This window comes from Chionomys nivalis, chromosome 1 (genome assembly GCF_950005125.1).
Source record: "Chionomys nivalis chromosome 1, mChiNiv1.1, whole genome shotgun sequence".
Taxonomy (NCBI): domain Eukaryota; kingdom Metazoa; phylum Chordata; class Mammalia; order Rodentia; family Cricetidae; genus Chionomys; species Chionomys nivalis.
The window spans coordinates 89,478,892-89,491,765 of NC_080086.1; the positions used below are offsets into that span (position 1 = coordinate 89,478,892).

At 39.3% G+C, this 12,874-nt stretch overlaps 1 pseudogene; it reads right to left on the bottom strand.

The window, feature by feature from the left end:
- Nucleotides 1–4,318: 4,318 nt before the first annotated feature.
- LOC130887509 (COP9 signalosome complex subunit 8-like) lies at nt 4,319–10,168 on the bottom strand (annotated as a pseudogene).
- Between the last annotated feature and the right edge of the window lie 2,706 nt (nt 10,169–12,874).

Sequence of the window (12,874 nt, forward strand, 5' to 3'; positions counted from 1 at the left end):
CTTTGGGACCTTTCTGACCAATATATCCTACACCTGTCTCTAGGAAATGGAAAAAATCTTTTAAAACAGTAAGATGTGGTGGGCTGTGATGGCACACTCCTTTTATTCCAGCACTCAGGAGGTAGAGGCAGGTGGGTCTTTATGAGTTCAAGACCAGCCTGGTCTTCAGAGTAAGTTCCAGGACAGCTGGGGCTACACAGAGAAACCCTGTCTTGAAAGACTAAAGACTAAATAAATAAATAAAATAATAAGATGCAATAAAGAGAATCTACTCAAGAAAATTTGGAAAAATTTTTCCCCAAGTATTCCCCAAACTGAAAACATTTTCTGAAAATGTAAGTGACAAAGACATAATTAGTGTGCCAGTGTCAGATTGGAGGATATGGGGAGTACTGGCATGGATTAGTGACCTGGGCTTGGTGATGGTCATCTCACAGTCAAATGTCTGAATTTGACAAGATAAGAGCACAAGTGCCATTAAGGAATTAAAGACTGATGCAATCCTCAGTTGGAAAATGGTGCATTGTAGGTGAAAGCACAGCTGGGGTAATTTCACTCAAACTTCTTTTTTCATAAATGAGGAAATTATGGTCCAGGAAGAAGGAATCAGGTTAACAAGTTTGAAATAAACTATTATTAAATAAAGAAGCAGATTCCAAAGGAAATTCAATAAAAGTAATTGTATTATGTTTTAGAGAAAAATATGAAAATCTGATCATTCTGGCAGAAGAAATGGCTTGTGGTTGTAGTTTATAAGAAGTTGGCCATTAATATGAAAGTATATATGAAGTATTTATTAAAATAAAATATTGCCATATTGAAAGAGAGAAAACATAGCAAAACCATATATATATATATATATATATATATATATATATATATATATATATATATAAATTCAAGGACCAAGGGACTTATCCCATCAGCTGCTCTTAGTTATAAATTTGACAAGCTACTTAGCCAATCCAACCCTCACACCTAAATAAGATGGATCTTGCTTATAATGTTTGGCAAACTTTTCTACCTTCTGATTGTGTAAAAGCACATTCAATAGTACTATATTTAAACTTGGATTTTGTTATTTTCCCAGGCTATATAGGTTTAGTATCCCACTGTCTTAGCCTCATGAAATCTTGAGGGTAAACAACAGACTGTCTGCAGTGCCTGGATTGCAGTGTTCTAGAGGCCAGGATTGCTAAAGAAGTTTTCAATATGTTTATCAGAATGTAGCCCTATTGTTAGTCAAGAAATATTTGTAAATGAAGTAAATTTAATTTTAGACGATTGTGTAGTTATTTGTAAATTTACATATGAAAAGAGGGATTCTTCTACATATAGAGAATGCTTGCATTGATAAATCACTCACCCTTCAAAATTATTTAACTTTATGCATTTGATAGATGTTGTGGAATAATCCTCTTGTATACTGTAAAGATTTGCCACTCAAATTGGTTTCATAAATTGCTGATTGGCTAGTAGCTAGGCAGGAAGTACAGCTGGGGTGACCAAACTAAGGATGATGGGAAGGAGAAGGGTGTAATGAGGAGTCTCCAGCCAGATGCAGAGGGAGCAGGAGATGAATATGTCATGCTAATAAAGGTACCACCATGTGGCAGAGCATAAATAAGGATTAGGGATTAACTTAAAATCTAAGAGTTAGCTAGCAATAAGCCTGAGCTACTATAAGCCTCTGTGTTAATTTGGGAAGTGGCTGCCAGGTATATGGGAACAGGTGGTTTGGACAGGAAATGTCCAGTTATAAATAGAGTAGAATCTAATTGATGCTTCATAAAGGAACATGATGTTTTAGATAACTGAAAATAAGGATATAAAACAAGACAAGACAAAGAGGTCTTGGCATTGTTTTATTATTAGAACCCCAAATATTCTGAGCATTTCGTCTGTGCATAAAAATGAGAGGATGGGAAAGAGCCATAGTTGATGCATGGTTGAGCATCGCTAAGGGTAGAACAGCAAACTAAGTCTGAGTTTCTACTTGATCCTATGCATAGTGTCAAGGAAGCTTTTCTCCATTGCTATGTCTCCAGTGTAGAATAGGGTATTTAGTTACAAAAGCCTTCTTTCTACTCTCTCGTGAAGAAAAATAAGTCATTTCTTAATTTCAAAATCACTTTCTTACACTCATTTCATTTATATATTTTCTCAATGGTATTAGACACTAATGAAAGTTCTCAGAGAGAGAAGTAGAGTATACTTTACAAAAATATACTAAATTTACTATGCTGCCTTTGTAATATATGAGGGAATCTCACAAATCAGCAAGTTATTCCTTATTTGCTATCCTGGTAGAATCTTGACCAAACATCAGATCATTCATAGTTCATGTTTGTGTTCCCTAATAAAAATAGAATTATTAATTTGTCAAAAATAATGTGAAAGAGATACACACTTATTTTAATCTGTGAAAGGAAGTAAACATTCAACAAACAATATCTCCAGAAAAAAAACAAAAAGGGATGTGTTATTCATGACATGGAGAAAGTCATTTAAGCCATCTGACAGGTGGATGAGTAATGAATGAGCTGTAGACATTTCTTCGAGAGGAGATACAGCCAGGGATGTGGCACAGGTGGATCAGAAAAAGGTCCACACAGAAGTTTAAGTTATGATTAGTGAAACAAATCCAGTCAAGCTTTCTGTCAGTAAGAAGGAATGAGATTCCAAGAGGTGACAGCTATGGATGAGGTGACGAGGAAAACAAAATTACAGATACAACAATTTTCACATTTTTGGCAATGGTACTGGAAAGTTCAAAAGGCAAATCTGAAACAAGTCCTAAAACCTAGTGACAAGTCATGGCCAGCTTCCTCATGACCATAAGCTCCTTGTGGCATTTATATCAGAACTTATACACCTGTAAGCTTCAGATAGTACTGAAATAAAAGAGATGAGTTTAAAACTAAAACAGCTGTCTTTGATCTGGTGCCTAACACAATTTAAAGATCACCAGGGACTCAAGGGGAAGAGATCCCTGTAGTCCTGGGGTCTTGCTTTACTTCTAGAGAAGGAAACAAGTTTGGTTGCCACTGGAGATTTTGCCAGGTGTCAGCAATAGAGTCCTTTTCCAGGTACGAGAGACCATGTGATCATACTTGTCAACCTTACTCTAAATATCCAGGAAGTGTTCTGCTGATTTACCCCTGGTCATTCCCCTCAGGAATATAATTGGCAGACCCAAGCCAGGAAGAGCAGTGAGGATTAAGATTATGGACTGAGATAAAAAGAAAATTTCTGGCTTTGAAAACCTTTTTCTGTTATCTAGGTGACTTTGCTTTTCTGTGTGAGTCAGTGATACTCACTGTAGGGGTTTCGCCTTTACGAGAAAATAAATTTTAATAATCAAGACAAAGATATAACAAAAGCTTAATCTGTTTAACATATTACCTTTAGATTCAAAGGAAACAACCATGACTTTTGAAATTGGACATCTATTTTCTTTTCTTTTTTTTAGAATTCAATTAAATATTTATTAAGCAAATTCAGAATAAATGAAACAGGGCTGTTTTCATCTGAAGATACATTAACCACCTCAAATCTTCAAGGGCTGTCATACAGGAACAAAAATAGATGCATTCAGCATTTCTACACAGGATAGGGACAGGCAGGAAGGCTGCATGGACCATCCCCCGTTCTGGAACTTCCTTCAGCATACAGCGCACTCCATGCCTTTCCCTTCTTCTGAATGGAGACATCAGAACTTAGAGTCCGCATTCTCACTGTGTACCGTCCACCTCACGCAAGGTGTGCTTGTACATAGTGGGAAAACTATGGCACTGACAAGTCCCTCACCAGGAGAGGTCTCCGCACGCCTCAGAGCTTTCTGATTCTACAGCAGCGATTCCTTGTTCTGGGGTGGGAAGAAAGCACATTCTCCAGAGTGTGAGAGATAATGAGGGTTGGTCACTGCCTGGGGACAGTCCTCCGCAAACCCCAAGCACATCACAAACCTCTAGCACACACAGCTAGAGGCCAATGGTATGCAAGAGTGTGGTGTGTGCCACAGCACCCTCTCTGCTCCCTGCAGCAGGACAGCTTGTGTTCAGAGTCCAGCCATTGACAGAAACTAGCTGCATAATACTGATGGCTCCAACCTAAGTGATCCATACAGGTGAGAACCGTTCCAAGGACATTCAGCAGTGTCCAAGGAGGAAACTGTTCAATCTGCTTCATCGTCTATGTGCATTTTATCACACCCCAAAAACACCGAGGTGCTAGCCCGGTTCAGTGAACTTGGAATAAAACTCCAAGTTTGTTTGCCAGTGACAGGGGCTGAAGGCGAATCTTGAACTCACATCTATCAGTTTTCCAGAAAAGCCACGTAGTCGGTCAGCTTGGTAAGCTGCTGCTCTTTGGGGATTGGTGGAACTGGGGCACGCTCTGATAAGGGAAGAAACCTGTTAAAGGAAACATCCAGGGTTCCTGAGGCTGTCTTCCTGTTCTTGTGGCGGAGTAGTCTTGCCATCCTTGTTCCAATACGCCTTTCACAGCTTCTTCCACAGGAAGGCCAACAAAGGCAGCGAAATCATCTGTGATTTGGAGGTATAAGCTTGAGAGACCCGGGAGAAAGCACATTTCAACGCACCTCTAAGGGCGTCCATGATTGGCTGCACAGTCTCTGACCGTTGGTGGGCGTTGATGGTGGTATAGATCCCCAGGAAATCTCTGCCAGATTCGCTGTCCTACTGATTAAATTCGCCCAAGTTCAGAATTTACAGACTTTATAGCAGGTGGAATCCTCTTCCAAAGATATCTTCATTATTCATGCTATTCTGGAGCAAATACAAAGCCAGAAGCTGACCGTACACTGGTGGTGTGACAATTCCTTCAGGAGCCCCAAGCTCCTGGTTCTCACACTGATCCCGCAGCTTTCTGAAACTGAAGGTGCTGCCCGCTCTCCGGCCACCACCCTGCCAGACCAAAGCCCAAGTTGGCCCTCGGGACATCGCACCTGCGATGACTTCTGGAGATCTATTTTCATATACAGTTATTCTCAGCATGCCAGTAGCGGAGGTGTTGAGAAGCTTTAGAACCTGGAAGCTTTGTAGATCAAATAAGCCCAGAAAGCAACTCTTAAATCCCCCAAATAAGGAAATGAACAATCTGATTTACAAGTGGTGAAAGACATCACATTAAATACATACAAGTAGCAAAAAAGTATAATGAAAATGCTCCACATATTCGTTTATTATGAACTAAAATTCACATTCGCAATGAAAGATGACTATCAGAATCATCAAAACCCAAATGCTGATGAATGGGGGAAATGAGGAATGTGACATCTACTTTGGAGGACACATGGAGGTTTCTCACAAAATTATCTGTACTATATTTGTAATGTTACATATTACAAAATATCCATACTGTAAATCCACAATACATTTCTAGAACAAAATGATTAATTTTGATCGCTTATTGAAAAGAAGGCCTCAGTGAAGGATTGTATAGAAGACCACGCTGATCTGTCGACATGCCTGTGGCCAATTACCTTGATTATGGTGATGAGGCTGGAGACATGCCTACTGTGAGTGGCACCATTCCCTAGGTATGGGATCTTAAGCTGTATAGTGATAAGCAGGGAAAGGGGTCTGAGAGGAAGCACAACTATATTCATTTTCGATCTACTTTCGTCTGGCTGTTACTAGTTGCTTTAAGCTCCTGCTTCCTATTACTCCCTGCTCTCATAGGCTGTAACCTGAAATTGGGAGCTGAAATGAACACTTTCACTTCCAAACTATTTTTTTTTTCAGGGTATTTTAACACAGCAGCCAGAAATGAAACCTGGATATGCCTAAATATTTGCTCAAAGATGTTTAGAACATTTAACAGCAAGAAAATCTACACACACACACACACACACACACGTTTTACTGGTAATTGTGAAAATTTAGAAGCAACCAAGATTTCCTTTATTAATCGATTGATAAATAATCTATGGTTCAACCTGAGAATGTTATATTATTCAGTACTACAAAGTGGCAAGCTCCCAGATGACCATGAAAAGGCAGGGATTAAATGCAGAGTATCAAAAAAAAAAAAAAAAAAAAAAAAAAAAAAACAGAAGTCAGTCTTTCATGATTTCAAAAGCTGAATACATAATTTCAACTATCTGATACTTTTTTTAAAATGCAAAATTGCAATGTGATTTTTAAAAGGAAAGAGCAAGATTGTGAAGGCTGAGTGAAGAAGGGCTGAGCGAGTGGAGCATGGGGGACTTATTACACGGGTAAAATCGTATATGACTCTGCATGAAGCTCTAACTATGAATTCACATTACATGTCTCCAAGGCTACAGGACGCACGACACCAAGATTGCCTGCTAGTATATTAAACTAAGGCCTTCTGCTGATGACTATATGTCAGGGCAGCTTCATCAGCAAAGATATCTAATACTCAGGCCTGTGATGCTGCAAAAATCAAGCAGAGGCAGAAGCAGAAGGTGTATCTGAAATGCTTGTTGTTTTGTCTCAATATCACTGTGAAACTAGCTTATTTAAAAGTGAGCTTTAAAAAAACTTTTAAAAAGATACATTTGTGTGTGTGTGTGTGTGTTGGGGTGGAGTAAAGGGCAATTTAGGGATCTCTCCTTCAACATGTTAGAGTTAGTGGCTAATACTTGTACCCTCATTGAGCCATTTCTTAGGCCCTTGAAGTTTTAATAATAACAAAGAGCTTACGGTGTATTCATTTCCCACCCCAGATTCTGTCATTTGACATGCCCATGTTATAGTTGGAAAGATTTTTCAGAGGACCTATTATCCTACCAGTGAAAACTATGACACAGAGGTATGGCTTTCCCATGGTTCCTTGTCCATCCATACTTTTGTATGTGCTTCTTCTGGTCTCAGGATCTCTGATCTCATTGCCCTGAAGGAGATCCTTGGAGTGCAATTTCACAACAGGCTGTTTTGTTATCATTTTTGTTTTGGTGTTGTTTCGTTGTCACTACTTTGCTGAGAGTTGAACCCGAAGCTTCATACAAGCAAAGCAAGCACTCTCCCCCTGAGCTACCACAACAGGTTCCCCTACATTAATGAAGCTTCACAAACAGAGAGTGACAAATAACATTAGAACCCAATATAGCTGTAAGAATATTTTTAATACTTTTAGCATGTTGCAATTAAAAGTTAGACTCCATTGTCTTTACCAATCTACCAATAAATTCACACTTCAAATTTAATAGAAATTCTCTTGTTGTTGGCATTTCTTTAAATTGCCAACGAGCTCCCAAATAAAGGCATGGGGGGTTGTTACTAATTGTGAATGTTTGGCCTTAGCTTAGTCTTGTCCCACTAGCTCTTTTAGTCTAATTTAACCCGTTTCTGTTCAGCTACATTTTGAGTCAGGACTTTTTACCTTTCTTTCATTCTGTATGTCCTATTTTCCTGCTTATTCCACATCTGGCTAACTTACTAGTCCCTGTCACCTCCCTGTCATCTTCTTTTCTTTCTTTCCTCAAGCATAAATTCCTCCTCTTGCTTAATCTCCCTGCCCACAAGTTCTGTCTATACCTCCTTCCTTGCTATGGGCCTTTAGTTTTTAATTAGATCAGTCAGGGGCCTTAGTCAGGCAAGGTAAAACTGCAACACATATTTATGTAATTAAACAAATGCAATACATATTTACATAGTTGAACAGAACAAATACAACACGTCTTTCATTGTTAAGCAAATATTCTGCAACATTCTCTTTTTCTAAATAATTAAAAAATTGAAACCTGTATTTAAGCTGTTTAAAATGAAGATTACTTTAAAATTGTTATTTTGTTTTATTTTGATCTCAAAGTAATACATTTTTAGTTACTTATGCCCACAAAAATATTATGAGTAAATTTCAGTTTTTATTGACCTTAAATGTAAGTAGAACAATTTGTCTTAAAAACAGGTGTTGAACAAGTATGCCTTCTTTGGTAATATATAGATACTGCCTATGCATATGAACAATGCCTATAATTCTTTATTTGCTATTAATTTGTAGTATTTGCCCATATCACTAATAACTAGCCTACTTATGATATCTATGTAAAAAGACTTGACCCCATTTCCTTCTGCTTTCTTATAGGATTTGCAGTGTCTTGAGGGGCTGACCTATGTGTAATCATAGGTATTACCAATCTTTTTCAGATTATCTAAGAAATCTGTTATTTCTCTTCCATGCTTTATAATAACCCTTGGATACATTGATGTCAGTTTATGCTACAGGGTAATTTGTAACACGAATGGATTATTGCTGCTTGGTTTTTATCTTGCTACTAACACAAGTTTATGGTTTAAAATCAACTTAAAGATATTTTATTTTCATTGCTATCCTTCTGAGACTACCAATAAAGTTGGAGGGCACTTATCTCTCTCACACTTATGTTTAATTGTAGAATTAGTAAAAATTAAAGCTTTTATGGAAGATTAACTCAATTAGACAATAAAGGTTCTTTATTGCTTCCCTTATTATAGATTAACATCTCTTTAAAGTAAGAATTTATGCTCATTTAACTCAAAACTACTATGCAATCTTAAGGGAAGAACGGGTTTCATCTTCTTTTGTCATGTTTCATTCAGGGTCATCATTTTACATTTAGGCTTCCTTTTTCCTTTTTCTTTGGTCTTTCTCATTAGCATATATTAATTGAACAAAGGGTTTCATATGCCAATTCCATTCATGCGTATGATGTGCCTTAATTCTATCAGCCCTCCCATCCTCCTTTCCTCCCATATCTTAGTAGTTCCCACTTTAACTGTTTCATATAGTTCATCCTTGGAATATACTCTTTGTTATTAAAGAAAGCTTTGATGCAAGCCAAGTCTTTTTGACACAAAGAAGTATTAAAATACTGGGGTGTAACAGCTAGAGAATAATGAGGTTTATATCCTCGAGAAGTTGACGGACTTAAAACAGTTCAAAATGCAAAGAAAAAGAAACCTGAACAGACTGATGGGTATATCAGATGGGAGTTGGCTGGTCAGACATGTGGGTTTTATAGCTCTTCCCTTCTTGATTTCCAAATTTGCTTTAAAGTAGTTAAATTTATTTTGGCTGTTGGCACAAAACTTCTGTGTGTGGTGTCAGTAGAAATTTTAATGAATTTAGCTAAAATATTTTTAATGAAGATAAGGTCTGATGGAGGAAGGTCATTGCTTAATTAATAAAGAAACTACTTGACCCTGGTAGGTTAGAACATAGGTGGGTGGAGTAGACAGAATAGAATGCTGGGAAGAAGGGAAGTGAGGTCAGAGACACGATGCAGCCAGCCTCCAGGTCAGACATGCTGAATCTTTCCCGGTAAGCGCACCTAGTGGTGCTACACAGATTATTAGAAATGGGCTAAATTTATACATGAGAATTAGCCTAGAAGAGGCTAGATATAATGGGCCAGGCAGTATTTAAAAGAATACAATTTGTGTGTTGTTATTTTGGAGCATAAGCTAGCCAGGTGGCCAGGAGCTGAGTGGCAGGAACGCAGCCCGCAGATCCCTACAACAGAAGAGGTACCTAAACCACATACATGCATCTGATGTTCTCTGTCAGTTGAATCTGCGCTTCTGAAATCATTTAACTCATTTTGAAATTATACACCCATTCTTCCCTTAAGATCTCATAGTAGTTTTGAGTTAAATGTGTGGAAGCAAAGTGAACAGGAGACCGCAGTCTTCATACTCTGAGCAGAAGAAAAGATCACCTTTGTTTGTTATAAATTTATAATTAATTACATTCTCAGAGAAAATCCTACCATGCAAACTGAGCAGTCTTCATCTTGTTCTCATGAATAAAGATTCTCTTGACCTGGAAGGAAACAGACCCTCAGCTACAAGACTGGAAGCTGCAGGCCTGTGCCACCACTGCACGGTGCTGGAGTGCAGTGCTTACTTTTCGCTTGCTCTTGTAGTGCACTTTGGAAGGCTGGGTTTGCTTTGGTTTAGGGTGCAAGGGGACACATCACATTATGAAAGGCATGGCTGTGGGAGTCATGCAGTCATAGGAAGATGAATACCAGTGCTCAGATAGCTTCCAATTTTTTATTCAGATTGGGACCCCAGTTCATAGGATGGGGCCAGGTACCAGAGCAGACCTTCCCACATAGGTTTAACCTCTCTGGAAACATCCAGATCTGTGTTTCCTTTGTGACTATAATTCAGGTTGACTGGAGATTAGACATTTGCACTCACTGTTGCAATCTCCTGGTCCTGTGTGCTCCCAAACAGCTCCACAGATGGGACAGATCAATGTTCTGCTGTTAGAGCACATGGTGATGGTGGGTCCATGTGGACAAAGAGTTAGGAAAGATGGAGAATGTGGTGTCCTTGCTGCTTAAGACATGGAGATGTACACACTGTGAAGCCCTGTGCTAACTGCTTTGGTCCTTGTAGATTTTGGATTACCAGTTGTCTTTTAAAAATAGAGTCTTACAAGTCTTTTCACAAAGTCTATGGTTTCTTTTATTGTAGTAGGAGCTGTGGGCTGTGTTCTTGCCGCCCCAGCTCCTGGTCGCCTGGCTAGCTTATGCCCCGAAATAACAACACACAAACTGTATTCTTTTAAACACTGCTTGGCCCATTATATCTAGCCTCTTCTCAGCTAACTCTCGCACCTGGACTAGCCCATTTCTAATAATGTGTGTAGCAACCCAAGGTGCGCTTACCGGGAAGATTCTAGCCTACGTCCATCCTGGGTCGGAGCTTCATCGCATCTGCTCTGGAGAGGAGAGCATGGTGTCTGTCTCTGAGAAGAGCTGCCCTGCATCTTAGCTCACTTCCTCTTCCTCCCAGCATTCTGTTCTGTTTACTCCACCCACCTATGTTCTAACCTATGAGGGCCAAGCAGTTTCTTTATTTTTAACCAATGACCTTCCTCCATCATTTTATGACTGGAGTTGCAATTTGCAAAGGACAGACTACATCAGATATTTCCTTCATGGATCTGAAGTATGTTGTGGCTTATTCACCAGAGAAGATAGCTCAGGCATGGGTTTAAACCAATAAAAAAGTCTTTATTAGCAGGCCAACAAATACACTCGGTGTTCAGACTCTCAGGATAGTCCTAACCCTTTATCAGGATTAGTTTTTAAATACACACACACAAAACAAACATGTTCTGGATTAACATACTTGATTTAACAAGAAGAGTTAGTCAGAAGTGGAACGACAGAAACTAAACAGTAAGGTTAGTACATTTTGAACTTTGTCAGAACTATACCAATTTTGGTAGATTGGGTTCTATTTTCATTTTTGGCAGATGGTGCTGTCTGTGTAATGAGTTTTACAGCCTGAATGGTACTTTCATCCTGGACTCAGTTGTGCTAAGGTCTGGGGACCTACTAAGGTCTTGGGCCCTGTTATATTTCCCACTGGTCTCAGTGAATGAGTCTCATTTTATTTTGAGATGAAGGGCCCCATTGTTAATCCAATCAGAATGAGAATTAGAGGCCCAGCCAGTGCTGATCGCAGAGTAGTTATCCAGGGGAACCAAGAGAACAGAGAATGATAATTTGTCTTGGTCTGATAAACCTGTCTACTTATTTTGACAAGTGCTAGAAGAGACATATTTTGTTAAACCATTGATGCATGCCCATCAGGTAGTCTCAGGGGCTCGGTAAAATTCATTATCCAGATGAATTAATCCATAAGGCAGAATAGCAGACATCAAAATAAGGGGAAGTGCCTAGGTTAAACCATCGGATGTTAATTTGGGCTACGGCCAGTCACATGAGTTTTGTCAGTCAATGGGGTGACAGTCTGGTTAGTTCCTTTCCCTATATAGAACAAAGGTCAAGTATCTAAGCATAACCAGCCATCATGGCTGATTTTTGGTTAATAGATTAATAGTTAATAGATTAATTCTATCCTCAGGACCCCTTCCTGTGTCACAGAGTCTAATTGTCCTGTTTATTTATTTCTTATTTCTTCCCCATCCCCCAAAAGGTCTGAATCTTTTATTATGAAATTTCAGAAAGTCTCAGTTTTATTAACCCAAATTTTGCAATGGAAACTCCCTTCTTCCTGGCAATTAGGGTGGCCAGACATAGGGCATACATAAAGTGGTAAACTTTGTATTTTTATCTTGAAAGATAAACCTCCATACCTTTCCTTTCTCCAGTACACTCAGATATTTAAAGTGTACATCAGTGAGCAAAGCCCAAGATGAATATGGGTTGCTGGACCCCAGTCACACTAGCTAGTACCTCATCCTTTATTTGTCTTAGTTCCCTGGTCCAGGCCCAAGGACCACAGGGATTGGACCATAGCCCTGTATTTATATCACAAACACGTCTCTGAAGGAGGTGGGGAACAGGGAGTGGAAGGGCCTGGGGGGTGTCCAGTAGAATATTTCTGTGGGCCCATAGTCTGGAGACACTCCCTCTGTGGTTTTTACTTTCGTGATTTGGGTATGGTGTATCCATGGTGTAATGGCAGCTGCCTTCATACCATAGGAGTAGAGCTAATTACCATGTAGAGTACTTTCCAAGTTGGTTTTAGTGCCCCTTTGGCTATCTGCCTGAGCCAGACAGTACTGTGGGATGGAAACGGGGGAAACTGGTGGTAGACTCAGAGATTGCCTGGGTCTCTCGAATAGTCCAATGAATAGGCTTTATGGAGGGCTGAAGGGCCTGTAGTGACTTAGAAAGTTCTGCCAACTGTTGGTCTCTGAGCCAGGGAAGCAGTGGGGAAGGAAGGTCTTCCAAACATAATCTCATAGGAATTAAATCCTTCCCTATATGAGGTGCAGCAGGCCCAAAGCACAGGGGAGGAGATCTGTCTATTCACCTTTTGCCAGACTCTAATGAGAGGTTTGTTAGAGTTCTCTTTAATGTTTTTTTTTTATTTTGTTCTTTTTACCTGACCAGAACTCGGAGATCTATATACAC